Below are 14,600 nucleotides of genomic sequence, written 5' to 3'. Positions count from 1 at the left end.
AGCTGAAGAAGAGGTGCCTGGGATCAGCCTCAGAAAATATGCTTCTGTCTTTGTAGGGTAGCTGCTGGGGCAGCAGGGAAATCCTGACATTCCCAGAACCTATTTCTAATACAGCCACCATTATCATCATTGCCATCCACCCAGTCCCTGTGTTCCACTCATCACACAACTCTATATGCCAGTGTCTGACATTTGGTCTTCCCAATGGTCATGGGTCATCTTAACCACACAGAAGCTGTGCAGCCCGCATTACTGGGATGTCAACATACAGGCTAGCCCCGGAGCAAAATGTCTTCAAACTATTCAATTTAGCCTTCCTCAAAAAGATGTAACCTAGCTCTCAAGTAAATTTGTTAAAGCTTTCAGGCACGCCTCACCCTGCTTTCAAACAATTATTTTTCATTTACGTGCTGTACATTATTATTTGGTGTGCAGGCATCATCTATATTGTACTGCACAAAAATAATTGATTACCCATGAGTGACAGAATAATTGGCACTACCCTGGTTATTCAGCTATTTTTATGCGTAATAATTATCAGCTTCACTACACTAGACAGAATTTAATGTTCTTGAAAATTAATATTATCTAAGGACTTGATACAAAAGAATGTAATGTTCTTAAATTAAAAACTTGTCACACACTGATAGAGTCTCACATTGTTGGGTATTTATCAACATTTTGTTTTAATCATTTCAAACCCTTTATCAAACTGCAGGGCCTGTAGTCCAAATCAATTCAGTACAACTGAATTCTAGTAAGTTTCCAATCTGAATTAGTGTTTGCAATAGCAATATTACATGTTTACAGCTCTACATGTGTTGAAGACCTAGAATCTTTTGCCTACTGACCTGCATTATAACTGTGAGTTTCTTGAATGCAAAAAAAAAAGCGGGGGGGGGGGGGGGGGAGTTATTTGTGTAAGATTCTAAGCACCTCATATGCTAAGTCTGCATGAAATATGTTAAATAAACAGAATAATGTACAACTATAACGCCTAAAAGCTAGAAGAAATTCTATCCTCTGCACTGTGGTCTAGCTGTTATGCAAGAGAGAGAGAACTTTCCAGCATAAAGCCATGGTATGAAGCTGAATCTGGCCATTAGTATCATTCTACCCCTGGTGGCAGGATGAAAATAGGATATCTTTAATTATGCTTTTGACTGTATAAAAGGAAACCTCCTTTAAAATGACTTAATCACAGTATACCAAAATGCTAATTATTCACGAAATTGGTTTTCTGTTCACCACTGTGTATAATTCCTATGTTTACTCCAGTCTCTTTCTTTCCTCCTGTATTTGGTCTACCTTTGTATTTTTAGAAGCACGGGAATGTTAACATGTTTGTCATCAAGTGCTATTCATCAGGATGGGTCCACAGTACCTCACTCCTTATTCCTAACCCCCTTGTTGCCTCCCAAACCATGTGCACTGCCATCTGCATGACAGGAATGACTATCTATCTCTCTCCTTCTTCATTTTACCTCATCCTTCCCTTCCAATCCCTTCTTTCCTTTTTTTTTCCTCAGGAGTTGATTGATATATAGAACTACAGCACTTCAATAAAGGGCATCCAAATTGGAAGAAAAGAAGTCAAACTATCCCTGTTTGCAGATGACATTATTCTATATGTAGAAAACCCCACGGTCTAATCCCAAAACCTTCTTTTTCAGTTGACAAACAACTTCAGTAAAGTTGCAGGATACAAAAATCTAAGGACAAAAATCACTGGCATTTCTACACACCAACAACCGCCAAGCCAAGTGCAAAATCAGGAACGCAATCCCATTCACAATTGCCACAACCTAGGAATACTGCTAAGAAGGGAGGTGAAAGATTTGTACAAGAACTACAAAACACTGCTCAAAGAAATCAGAGATGACACAAACACATGGAAAAACATTCCATGCTCATGGATAGAAAAAAATCAGTATCATTAAAATGGCCATACTGCCCAAAGCAATTTACAGATTCAATGCTATTCCTATCAAACTACCAGTGACATTCTTCACAGAACTAGAAAAAAATTATTTTAAAATTTAGACGGAACCAAAAAGAGCCTGAATAGCCAAAGCAATCCTAAGCAAAAAGAACGAAGCAGGAGGAATCACATTACCTGACTTCAAACTCCACTACAGGGCCACAGTCACCCAAGAAAGCAGCATGGTACTGCTACAAAAACAAACAAATAGACCAAAGGAACGGAATAGAGAGCCCAGAAATAAGGCCACATGCCTACAGCCATCTGATCTTCAACAAAGTTGACAAAAACAAGCCATGGGGAAAAGGCTCCTTATTCAATAAATGGTGCTAGGGTAACTGGCTAGTCATATGCAGAAGATTGAAACTGGACTTCTTCCTTGAACCAGATACAAAAATCAACTGAAGATGGGTTAACGACTTAAATATAAAACCCTAAACTATTAAAGCACTGGAAGACGAACTAGGCAATACCATCCTGGACCTAGGAACTGGTAATGATTTCTTGACAAAGATGCCAAAAGCAATTGCAACAAAAGCAAAAATTGACAAATAAGATCTAATTAACCTTAGGAACTTCTGCACAGAAAAAGAAACTATGAACCAAATAAACAGCCCACAGAATGGGAGAAAACATTTGCAAACTATGCATCTGACAAAGGTCTAATATCCAGCATCTATAAGGGACTTAAGCAAATGTATAAATATAAAAACAAACAACCTATTAAAAAGCAGGCAAAGGGGCCAGGCTTGGTGGCTCACACCTATAATCCCTGCACTTTGGCAGGCCAAGGTGGGCAGATCACCATGTCAGGAGTTTGAGACCAGTCTAGCCAACATAGTGAAACCCCATCTCTACTAAAAAAATAAAAAATAGCCAGGTATGGTGGTGTGTGCCTGTAACCCCAGCTACTCAGGATGCTGAGGCAGGAGAATTGCGTGAGCCCTGGAGGCAGAGGTTGCAGTGAGCCAAGATCGCACCCTTGCACTCCAGCCCAGCTGACAGCATGAGACTCCATTTCAAGAAAAAAAAAGTGGGCTAAGGACATAAACAGATACTTTTCAAAAGAAGACATTCAGGTAAAAAGCATATGAAAAAAGTTCAGTATCAGTGGTCATTGGAGAAATGCAAATCAAAACCACAATGAGACACCATCTCAGACCAGTCAGAATGACTATTAATAAGAAGTCAAAAAATAACAGATGCTGGCAAAGTTGCAGAGAAAAGGGAACACTTATATACTATCAGTGGAAGTGTAAATTAGTTCCACCATTATGGAAAGCAGTGTGGTGAGTTCTCAAAGAGCTAAAAACAGAGCTACCATTCGACCCAGCAATCCCATTACTGAGTATATACCAGAGGTATATAAATCATTCTATCATAAAGACACATCCATGCATATGTTCATTACAGCACTATTCAAACAGCAAAGACATGGAATCAGCAAAAAGGCCCATCAATGGCAGACTGGATAAAGAAAATATGGTATACATATACCATGGAATACTACATCACCATAAAAAAGAATGAGATCACATCCTCTCAGCAATGTGGAACATGGAGCTGGAGGCCATCATTCTTAGCAAACTAACACAGGAACGGAAAGCCAAATACTGCATGTTCTCACTTATAAGTGGGAGCTAAATGATGAAAACAGCTGAGGCCTATTTGAGGGGGAGGGTGAGAAGAGGGAAAGAAACAGAAAAAACAACCATTGGTTACCAGGCTTAGTACCTGGGTGACTAGATAAACTGTACAATAAACCCCGTAACGCAAGTTTACCTATACGACAAATCTGCATGTGTACTTAATTACTTAGTTATTTAAATTGCCTGCTCCTAATGCAAGAACTAAATTGGCAGACCTTTTTTTTCAATCTTATTTTAAATAATAATTAGGTTGATTCCATATTTCTACTATTGTGAGCAGTGCTGCAATGAACATAGGAGTTTGTGTATCTTTTTGGTAGGAGGATTTATTTTCCTTTGGGTATATATCCAATGATGGGATTACTGGGTCAAATAGTAGTTCTGTTTTAAGTTCTCTGAGAAATTTCCGAACGGCTTTCTATAGTAGCTGAACTAATTTACATTCCCACCAACAGTGTATAAGCATTCCCTTTTCTCTGCAATCTCATTAACAGCTTTTATTTTTTTACTTTTTAATAGCCATTCTGACATACCCATCAATGATGGAGTGGATAAAGAGAATGTGGTCCATATATACCATGGACTACTACATAGCCATAAAAAAGAATAAAAGCATGTTCTTTGCAGCAACATGGATGTACCTGGAGGCCATTATCCTAAGCCAATTATTGCAGAAACAGAAAAAAAAAAATACCACGTTTTTACTTATAAGTGGGAGGTAAACATTGAGTACACACAGACATAAAGATGGCAACAATACACACTGGGGTCTACTGGGGGGGGCGGAGGCTGAGTGTTGAAAAACTGCCTACTGGGTGCTATGCTCACTATAAGGGTAACAGGATCATTCACATACCAAACCTCAGCAACAGGCAATTTACCCATGTAAAAAATCTGCTCATGTACCCCCTGAACCTAAAATAAAAGTTGAAATAAAATAAAATAAAATAATTTGAAAACAATGCGTCTTTTGTAGAAAAATAAAATAAAATGATAATGTTACTTTTATTTCTGTGGCTTCTGAATTTCTTTTTATTCCCTGTGAATTAGCAAAAGCCCGTTGACAAATTATTTACCACCCAGCATAATGGCTTAAGAGATGTGAATCAAAGAAATCAGAACATTTAGTATTATTGGCTTTAGAAAAATTAAAGTTAGAAGAGACAGGACTAGGATCAATCCTAAATTTGGAGCCAAAATTCTATTTTTTGAAAAATCATATTAATAGATTAACATAAATGCAAGTAATTGACTATATTGTTTAATGTATATCAGTTCAGGAATCAAAATGACATCTGCCAACTTGGTTAACTCTCATTAATTTGCATAAAGAGGCTGGGCATGGTGACTCATGCCTGTAATCCCAACACTTTGGGAGGCAGAGGGGAGCAGATCACCTGAGGTCAGGAGTTCAAGACCAGCCTGGCCAAGATGGCAAAACCCAGTCTCTAATAAAAATATAAAAATTAGCCAGCACAGAGGCATGCGCCTGTAATCCTAGCTACTTGGGAGGCTGAAGCAGGAAAATTGCTTGAACCTGGCAGGTAGAGGTTGCAGGGAGAAGAGATAGCACCACTGCACTCCAGCCTGGGAAACAGAGTGAGACTCTGTCTCAAAAAAAAAAAAAAAAAAGCCGTATAGAGAAAATGCTCATTATCTCCTATCATATACAAAAATTAGCTCAAAATGGATTATAGACCTAAATGTAAGAATTAAAACCACAAAACTGTTAGAAGAAAACACAAGAATAAGTCTTCGTGACTTTATGTAATATTTCTTAGATATGACTTTAAAAGTACAAGTAACAAAAGAAAAAACTAGATAAATTGGGCCTCATCAATATTAAAAACTTTGTGCTTTAAAGGACACCATCAAGAAAGTGAAAAGACAACCCATAGAATGGGAGAAATATTTGCAAATCACATAACTGATAAGGATCTAGTATCCAAATTATATAAATAATTCTCAGAAGTGAATCCAATTAACAATGGGCAAATGATTTGAATAGATATAGCTCCAAAGATGATATACAAATATCAATAATCACATGAAAAGATGCTCAACATCAACTGTTATTAGGAAAATGCAAATCAAAACCTTTATGAGATACAACTTCATATCCAATAGGATGGTTACAATAAAAAAAATAGACAAGACGTGTTGGCAAGGATACAGAAAAATTGGAACCTTCATACATTGCTGGTGAGAATGTAAAATGGTGCAGCCACTGTGGAAAACAGTTTGGCAGCTCCTCAAAAAGCTAAACATAGAGTGACAAATGACCAACTATTCCAATCCTAGATATATATATATATAGATATATACCTAGGAGATATACATACACACAAAGTTTGAAAACATATATCCACACAAAAACTTGTACAAGAATGTTCATAGCAGCACTATTCACAATAACTAAAAAGAGGAAATAACCCAAAAATGTCCATTGATTGATGAATACATAAATAAAATGTGGTATATTCAATGGAATATTATTCAGCTTTAAAAAGCAACTGATTCATTCTGCAACATAGGTAAACCTTGAAAATATGCCAAGCAAAAGAAGCTAGACACAAAAGAACTTGCATATTGTGTGATTCCATTTCCACAAAATGTCCAGAATAGACAAATTTATGGAGACAGAAAGTAGTTGCCAGGGGATGGGGAAGCAGGGTAATAGAGACTGACTTCTAATGGATGTGGAGTCTCTTTTTGGAGTGAATAAAATACTCGGGAATTAGAAAGCAGTGATGGTTGCACAACTCTGTGAATATACTAAAAACAACTGCATTGTGTACTTTAAAAAGGTGAAAGGGAACACTTAATATACTATTGGCGGAAAAGAACACTTATATACTATTGGACATATTATAGTATTCAATATTATCTCAATAAAGCTGTTATTTCTCTGCAAATCCTTATCGATAGGAAGAGGTTTGTGTTCTAATCAGTGAAGAAGTTTCCAGAAAGAGATGGGCGTGGGGCTCCTAACCCTTGGAGGGGTTAGAATTTCATTCCTCTCAGAGCACCAGGTTTTTGGCCCTGGCCTTCCCCTCTCTTTCTCTTTTTAATTCAGAAAATCACTGGTGTGTTGATGTTACTTTAGGTAAATTAACTTCTTCTGACCTCAGTTTTCTCTTCTAAAGTATTCACCCAAGGGAGTTGTAACCTAGATATTAAGCACACACATTGGAATCAGCAGGGCTACTATTTTCATCTCAGCTCATCCAGCTGGGAGACTCTGGTCATGCTATTTAACCTTGCCAGCCTCACTTATGCTCACTGTAAAGTGACGGATAATTATACCCACCTCACAGATTGTAGAGAATGAAACAATCTACATAGCACTAATTGGGGTCTTGACAGGGAGTGAACACTCTGTACTTATAACCATTATCTCAAAGGCCCTTTCCAATTCTAAAATTCTCTGAGACATCTAATATAATTGTATTTAAATCATATGTATTACAAAAATAGTAATAAACATAGAATAATAGTTTATGATGACATAATACAGAGCTTAAAATAATAAGAAAATGTGGAAGAAGTCTTCCGATCATTTTGCACAAACACTTCCATTACAACAGTGTGCACTCAATACTTTTTTCCATATTTTGCCAGTTGCCAGATTTCTCAGCTAGAATTATTAGATAGAATGTCTAATAAGGTTTGATGTAGTAGTTCAGTTGTCCCTGAATACACAAACATTTTCTTTCTATAATGCAGCTAAATTCTGGGCCATGACTCTCTTATCATACTTAACATTGCTCTTGTGGGTCACAAAATAGATGGATGTGCACATGTGACTTGCTATGGCAAGTCACAGCAACAGCCACTGTTGTCTCTGCCTTTTATGTTCCAAATCAGAGAGAAGACACTTTGATGATGGCTTAGGGGTTATTTCCAGCTAATTTTGATGCCTGTGTGCTTGAGATGCTATTTCTTACAACATCAAGCAAACATTACTGGCATCATTTGAAAAATGACAAAATTATAGGGATGTCTCCATTTAGTGTTTTGACAGACTGAATTCTTGCTTTCAAAGTGCCTCCCCTTTTCTTCCAGGAGTAATTTATCAATCATTAGTTCCCACATGACCTAGCCCAAAAGTCTAAACTAAGAGTGAAAAAAGAGGAAAATCATATAACTTACCCTCAGTGCAGCCACCAATTTTTCTCAGAAAATAGAGAAACATAAATGACTAAAGGAGAATTTCATTAATTATAGTAATAATGCCAGCAATAACAATTCCTGCAAAAAAAAAAACAACAACAAAACAAAAAAAAACCTCCCTTAGACTTAGTAGTGAGATAATGAGGCCTCATTTTATTTTTAAATGAATACATGCCATATGAGGAAACAACAGCCTTTGGTTAAATCTAGAGCTATTCAGATCCCTCCAGGCCTACAAACATAAAATAAAAAACATTCTGGTATTCATAGGTAAGCACACCTGTAGTGAATTTGCTAACCTAGGGAAGAGAGAGAACAGACACATGTTTCAAATAATTCCTCTAAAACTTACTAGGATTTCCACATCAGGCTCATCATTCATCATCAAAGTTCCAATGGGAAAACAATAATCAGTGAACATAAACAAATGACACATTCAATTGAATCATAATATCAAATAAATGAAAATGACACAATTCAACAAATTATTCCCCTTGTTTCTCTAAGATGGTAGATTAGAGGCTTTCATCATGCTTCAGCCACTTGGAAACAGCAAGACAGTACATAAAGATCAAGTTTGTGAGCTTTAATTCAAGAAGGAAAATAGGAATCCACCAGAATTATAAAAGATACCCCAGATTCTGGAGAGGAGAACACCAGCAAACAACCCCTGTGACAACATCTGGTTGATAAAAATAAGTGAAGCCCTAGTACATGAGGAGGCAGAGATCCCCTTCACTGTGCCTTACCTTTCCACTGGGGCTCTGAGCAACCCAAGCCGAGGGAGATCACTTTGTTTCTCCCAAGCCCTGGAGCTAAACTGGGGAGAGGCTTGAGGAAGCTGTGAGGGAAAGACACCAGGAAAAGCTGCAGACATTTTTCCAGATCCAGGACTGAGAGCAGGTTGCCATTCTTAATCCAAGCACAGAACAATCAGCCACTCTTAGGCAACCCAGCAGAATGGCCACGCAGGCATTTTGGTCCCAAGCACCTACTCTGAAGTGTGGAAGGGGCCTCCATAGCCAGAGCTGTGGAAAGTGCCTCAGCAGCAGGGCTAGAATTGGGCTCTCCCCAGTCACAAGCCTGGGGCGGGAAGAGGCTACTACAGCTGCAGTTTCTCCTTGGCAAAGCTCAGGTGAATGAAATCGAGACCCAAAAATCCATAAAAAGAATCAACAAAACCAAAATTTGGTTCATGAAAGGATAAACAGGATTGACAGACCACTAGCTAGATTAACAAAGAAAAAAAAAGGGAGAAGATCCAATTAGGCATCATCAGAAGTGACAAAAGTGACATTACAACTGATCCCTCAGAAATACAAAAGGTCCTTACAGACTATTATGAACACCTCTATTCTAACAAACTAGAAAATTTATTAAAAAAATAGATAAATTTCTGAAAACACACAATGTTCCAAGATTGAATGAGGAAGAAATTGAAATACTGAACAAATATTGAGTTTGGAAATTGAATCGTCATTAAAAAAAAACCTACCAACCATAAAAAGCCCTGGACCAGACAGAGTCACTGCTGAATTCTACCAGACATTCAAAGAAGAGCTGGTACCAATTGTACTGAAACTATTCCAAAAAACCAAATAGGAGGGACTCCTCCCTAACTCATTCCACAAAACTAGCATCACCCTGATACCAAAACCTGGCAAAGACACAATGAAAAAAGAAAACTACTAAGTCCTCAAAAGCAATTGCAAAAAAAAAAAAAAAAAAAAAAAATTAGAAGTGAGACCTAATTAAAGAGCTTCTGCACAGCAAAATAAACTATCAACAAAATAAGACAACCTACAAAATAGGAGAAAATATTTGCAAACTATGCATCTGACAAAAGTCTACTATCCAGAATCTATAAGAAACTTAATTTAACAAGCAAAAACCAGAAAACCCCATTTAAAAACAGGCAAAGGATAGGAACAGACACTTTTCAAAAGAAGACACAAGCGGCCAACAAACATGAAAAAATGCTCCACATCACTAATCATCAGAGAAATGCAAATCAAAACAACAATGAGGTATCATCTCTCACCAGTCAAAGTAGCTATTATTAAAGTCAAAAAAGCAAGAGATGTTGGCAAGATTGTGGAGAAAAGGGAATGCTTATACACTGTTGATGGGAATGCAAATTAAATTAAGTCACTGTGGAAAGGAGTTTGGAGATTTCTCAAAGAACTTAAAACAGGACTTCCATTTGATCCAGCAATCCCATTACTGGGTATTACCCAAAGGAAGACAAATCATTCTACCAAAAGGACACATGCACTTGCATGTTCATTGTGGCATTATTCACATTAGCAAAGACAGGGAATCAAAATAGGTGTCCCTCAGAAGTGGGTTGGATAAAGAAAATGTGGTGCATATATACCATAGAATACTACACAGCTGTACAGAAGGATGAAAGCATGTCATTTACAGCAAGATGGATACAGATGGAGGCCATTATCCTAAGGAAGTTAACATAGGACTAGAAAACCAAATACCACATGTTCTCACTTACAAATGGGAGCTAAACACTGGGTACTCATTAAGATAAAGATGGCAATGATATAGACACTGAGGACTACTGGAGCAGGAAGGGAAAGAGGGAGATAAGGGTTAAAAAACTAACTGTTGGGTACCATGTTCAGTGCCTGGATGACAGGATCATTCTTACCCCAAACCTCAGCATCATGCAATGTACTCAGGCAACAAACCTGCATATGTACCCCTGAATCTAAAATAAAATTTGAAAAATAAATATATTCCAAGCTGGGCGCGGTGGCTCACGCCTGTAATCCCAGCACTTTGGGAGGCCGAGGCAGGTGGATCACGAGGTCAAGAGATCGAGACCATCCTGGTCAACATGGTGAAACCCCGTCTCTACTAAAACTACAAAAAATTAGCTGGGCATGGTGGCGCGTGCCTGTAATCCCAGCTACTCAGGAGGCTGAGGCAGGAGAATTGCCTGAACCCAGGAGGCGGAGGTTGCGGTGAGCCGAGATCGCGCCATTGGCACTCCAGCCTGGGTAACAAGAGCGAAACTCCGTCTCAAAAAAAAAAAAATATATATATATATATATATTCCATAGCACTAGTAAATTATGCAGGATTCATCAAAACAGATAACATGCACAATGACATGTAGAATCATATCACTCTATCTTGATGCCATTTTGCCATCTACAAGACTCTACAATTAACGCATCCTGCTGTAACTTTACTATTTTGTCAAACTAGAATATTGTATGTAGGTCCAAAGGCTTTGTGAGGTAGACACTCAATGTTTAAATTGATTTAGAAAAGGGAACCAAAACAAATTCCAGAAGATTCGGGGCATGTTAAAATATTTGGCATTCAAATAGATGACCTGTTATAAAGTATACAAAAAGTATTTGTATACTTTTTGAAAGGGACTGGACTCCAGAGCCAGATGAACTAAGTTCTGCTAAGCTTTGACACATGGAAATTTTAACTTCTCTGTGACTCAGTTTTTTCATCAGTAAAGTGGGGATAGTAGTAGTATACATCATAGAGTTGCAAGGAGAACTAAAAATGAGTTCACATATATAAAATACTTAGAATAGTTTCTGGCACATAATAATAAGTACTATATTGGAATCAGCGGTTTTTACTTCTTAGGTACTAGAAGTAGGAGCTCCAATAGGGTGCCATTTCCAATACAAACTAGTCCCTTTGCTTGGCACTTCAGGATTCCTGAACCCAAAGATTCAACTGGGCTAATAATCTAAGCTAACAGATGAGCCCTTCTATTGGCAACATAATGAGTTTGGAATTCTCTTTCCTCCAAATGCCTTCAACCCTGAACATCCAGGTGCTGGTGAAGAGCATGGTCTGGATCAGCAGTTCATAATTAATGAAGAAATACCATTAGGACACCATCCATGGATATTACTTTGCAGAAAAGAGTAATACAGTAGTCTACCCATAATAACACTTATAAAACATTTTTGATAATTGAAAAGCACTTCAAGATTCAGTAATATTTCAGAACTGTTGTTACGAGCATTAGTTATTGATATAGTTTGGATTTGTGTCCCTGCCCAAATCTCACGTCAAATTGTAGTCCCCAATGTTGGAGGAGGGGCCTGGTGGCAGGTGATTGGTTGGTGAGGACAGACTTCCCCCTTGCTGTTCTTGTAATAGTGAGTTCTCACGAGATCTAGTTGTTTAAAAGTGTGTGGTACCTACCCCTTCTCCCTCTATAATGGGCTTCATGCTCTGGAAAGATGGGCTGGCAGGGAAGCAGAGAGCGTCACTTACATGCTCATCCCTTAGATCCTGCCCCTCCCATTCTGGAGTCTGGACCTGGGACAGTTGTCCCAATTCTCACTCATATCCTCCCCCATATAGTTCAATCCTCTGAGCCAGGGTCCTTTATCCTGGCTGCACACCGGAATCTCCTTAGCAGCTCTGCAAAAATGCTGATAACTGGGCTGCCTCCCCAACGAATTAAATTTGATTCCCTGGGAGTGGGAATGGAGCCCAGGCATTTATCAGTTGTAAAAATTCCCCAAGTGAGTCCAGTATGTGGCTAGGGTTGAGCCTCCCTGCTCCAGGCTCTAGGAATGTAAACCGAGGGAGAGCAGGGATGAGATCCAACTGCTACTTCTGTACCCACAGCACCTGGTACAACACCCACCTATAGAAGGCCTCTGATATATATTTGGTAATTTTTTTTAATGAGTGAATAATACAGAAATGATCAAAGACTGGGACCAAATATCACTTACTTTGTCTCTGCTGCTTGAAACCGAAGAATAAAATCAGGCACAAGATAAACTGTAAGATAAGCCTACCTAAAACTAGACTGTCCCCACACCCTTCCTAATCTCCCAAAAAGCTACTGGAGTTGACGAGTCAAGAAATTCCTCATTGCATCAATGAGGATTTTTATTTCCATCATGTTACAAATGGATATTTGGCTCTGGGACAGTGAGAGTGCACCTCGTCTCCAGGTGAGTTAGAATCCAGAGCCCCTGGCAGCATCAGCCTCACCTGGGAGCTGGCTAGAAATGCAGATTGTCAGGCCCCATTCGGACCAACCGAATTAGAACCTATTTTAACAAGAGCCCTGGTCATCCACATGTTCATTAAAATTTGGGAAGCACCCGTCTAAACCAAATGGTTGAAAAGTGATCGTGGGAGAGAATCAGGTAGCTGTCCTGGACCCGCATCCCTCACCCCAATAAAGCCTGTGAAGGAAAGAGACCCTCAATGAGGTTGGGGAAGCGGGTGGAGCCACACACAGGGGTCAAATCACAGCGTTATTGGCCTTCACAAAATCCTGTGGCATCTTAGGACTTGAATCCTTAACCTTTCAAGCCTAAGCCTAGAGCTTGGAAGATTCATGAACTAGCAAATTGACGCAGCAGAGAAGAACCTGCGGATGCAGTGTCATGTGTTTTTAATTTCCCGAAGGAGTTGGGTGATGACATGGCTAAGTGTCATCCTGAGATGGAATGGAGAATGTGGCAGTGTCTCTGAATTACCCAGCAGTGGAGGCAAGCTCCCTGGAGTTGCTGTGGGAGGCAGGCAGGGTGGGCCTCCTCGCTCCCTCCCCCACGTGGCCAGAGTTTTGTAATTCCCACATGACGTCCACTGTTCTGGGCAGTCCCCTCACAGCACAAGTCCCCCTAGAAATCCTTGCTTGTCTCTGTCCTGTCCAGTACTTTAGTTAGCATGTTGGCATCCTCACCAGTGTTTATGATTGGGAGCTTATTATTTTCATCACTTCTTTAAAAGCAGCCATTGATGGGGTTTGATGATGAAAAGAATGGTGGTGGTCATTTTGTATATCACGGGCACTTATACCTGCAAGGAAATAATTTATTGTTTGCAAATTCTAGGTACCTGATTGTACTCTTTTATAATCTTCTCTAGATTCTAGTGTTATCTATACATCCCTTCCTGCAGAGACGATAGCTTATACCCACCACAAGTTTATAGAGAACAGCTCCCAAACCAGGGTAAGTAGCAATGAAAGAGCTGAAATCTCAACAAACTTCATCCTAAGCCCCTCTCTGCCCTCAACCCTAACTTGAGGGTGGTGGCAGAGACACAGAAGCATCAGAATGGGCTCTCTCGGGTAGAAACTGTGCTGAAACAATTATGCTTTGCCCTTGATGAAATTGCTTAAACTATTTGCTGCTTTACAACATCATATACCAAAATCATTTTTCTTGCCTAGGCATGGCTTGAGGCAGTTTTTGCATTCTGCATCAGGAGGAAATTGATTAATGTGAATGTTTTAGCTGTGGTTGTTGTTTGTGTATAAACTTTTGTTGAAACAAGTACGACAGTATAAATGACCTTTATGTAGACACCTATTAAGGCACTAAAAGGCTTGGCTACATTCATCTGAGACGCGTACACATAACGAGTAGAACAATAAGGGGATCAGCAGCTGCAAGGAGTTGAATTGAATTCTTCAACAATAGAAAAGTTTTTCAGACCCAAATACCAGCAATCAAAGAGAATTTTTGCAGATAATCCAAGAGAAAGAAAAAAAAAAATGCTAGCCAACTTTGCACCAGTTAGCATAAGGTTGCCATCTGAAACATGTCAGCTTAAGAGCAGACCATACCTCCATTCTTTTGCCTAACTGCAGTATTCAGAACTGTTTCCCCAAATAATCCCAGATGGCATGCCACAAAATTTCAATTCATTTTAAAAGCTTTCTTTGCTGTTATTATGTGATTGAAAGTGCAAAAGCAAGTTGCCATTCTCATGGCACTATTTGCATTGGCTATTATCCCCTAAAATCCCCTTTAAACAGCTACATTGTC

Source organism: Sapajus apella, unplaced genomic scaffold (genome assembly GCF_009761245.1).
Source record: "Sapajus apella isolate SASKATOON/1434 unplaced genomic scaffold, GSC_monkey_1.0 scaffold7, whole genome shotgun sequence".
Lineage (NCBI taxonomy): Eukaryota > Metazoa > Chordata > Mammalia > Primates > Cebidae > Sapajus > Sapajus apella.
The sequence above is the reverse complement of the archived record's forward strand: the minus strand, read 5'-3'. Positions refer to the sequence as shown.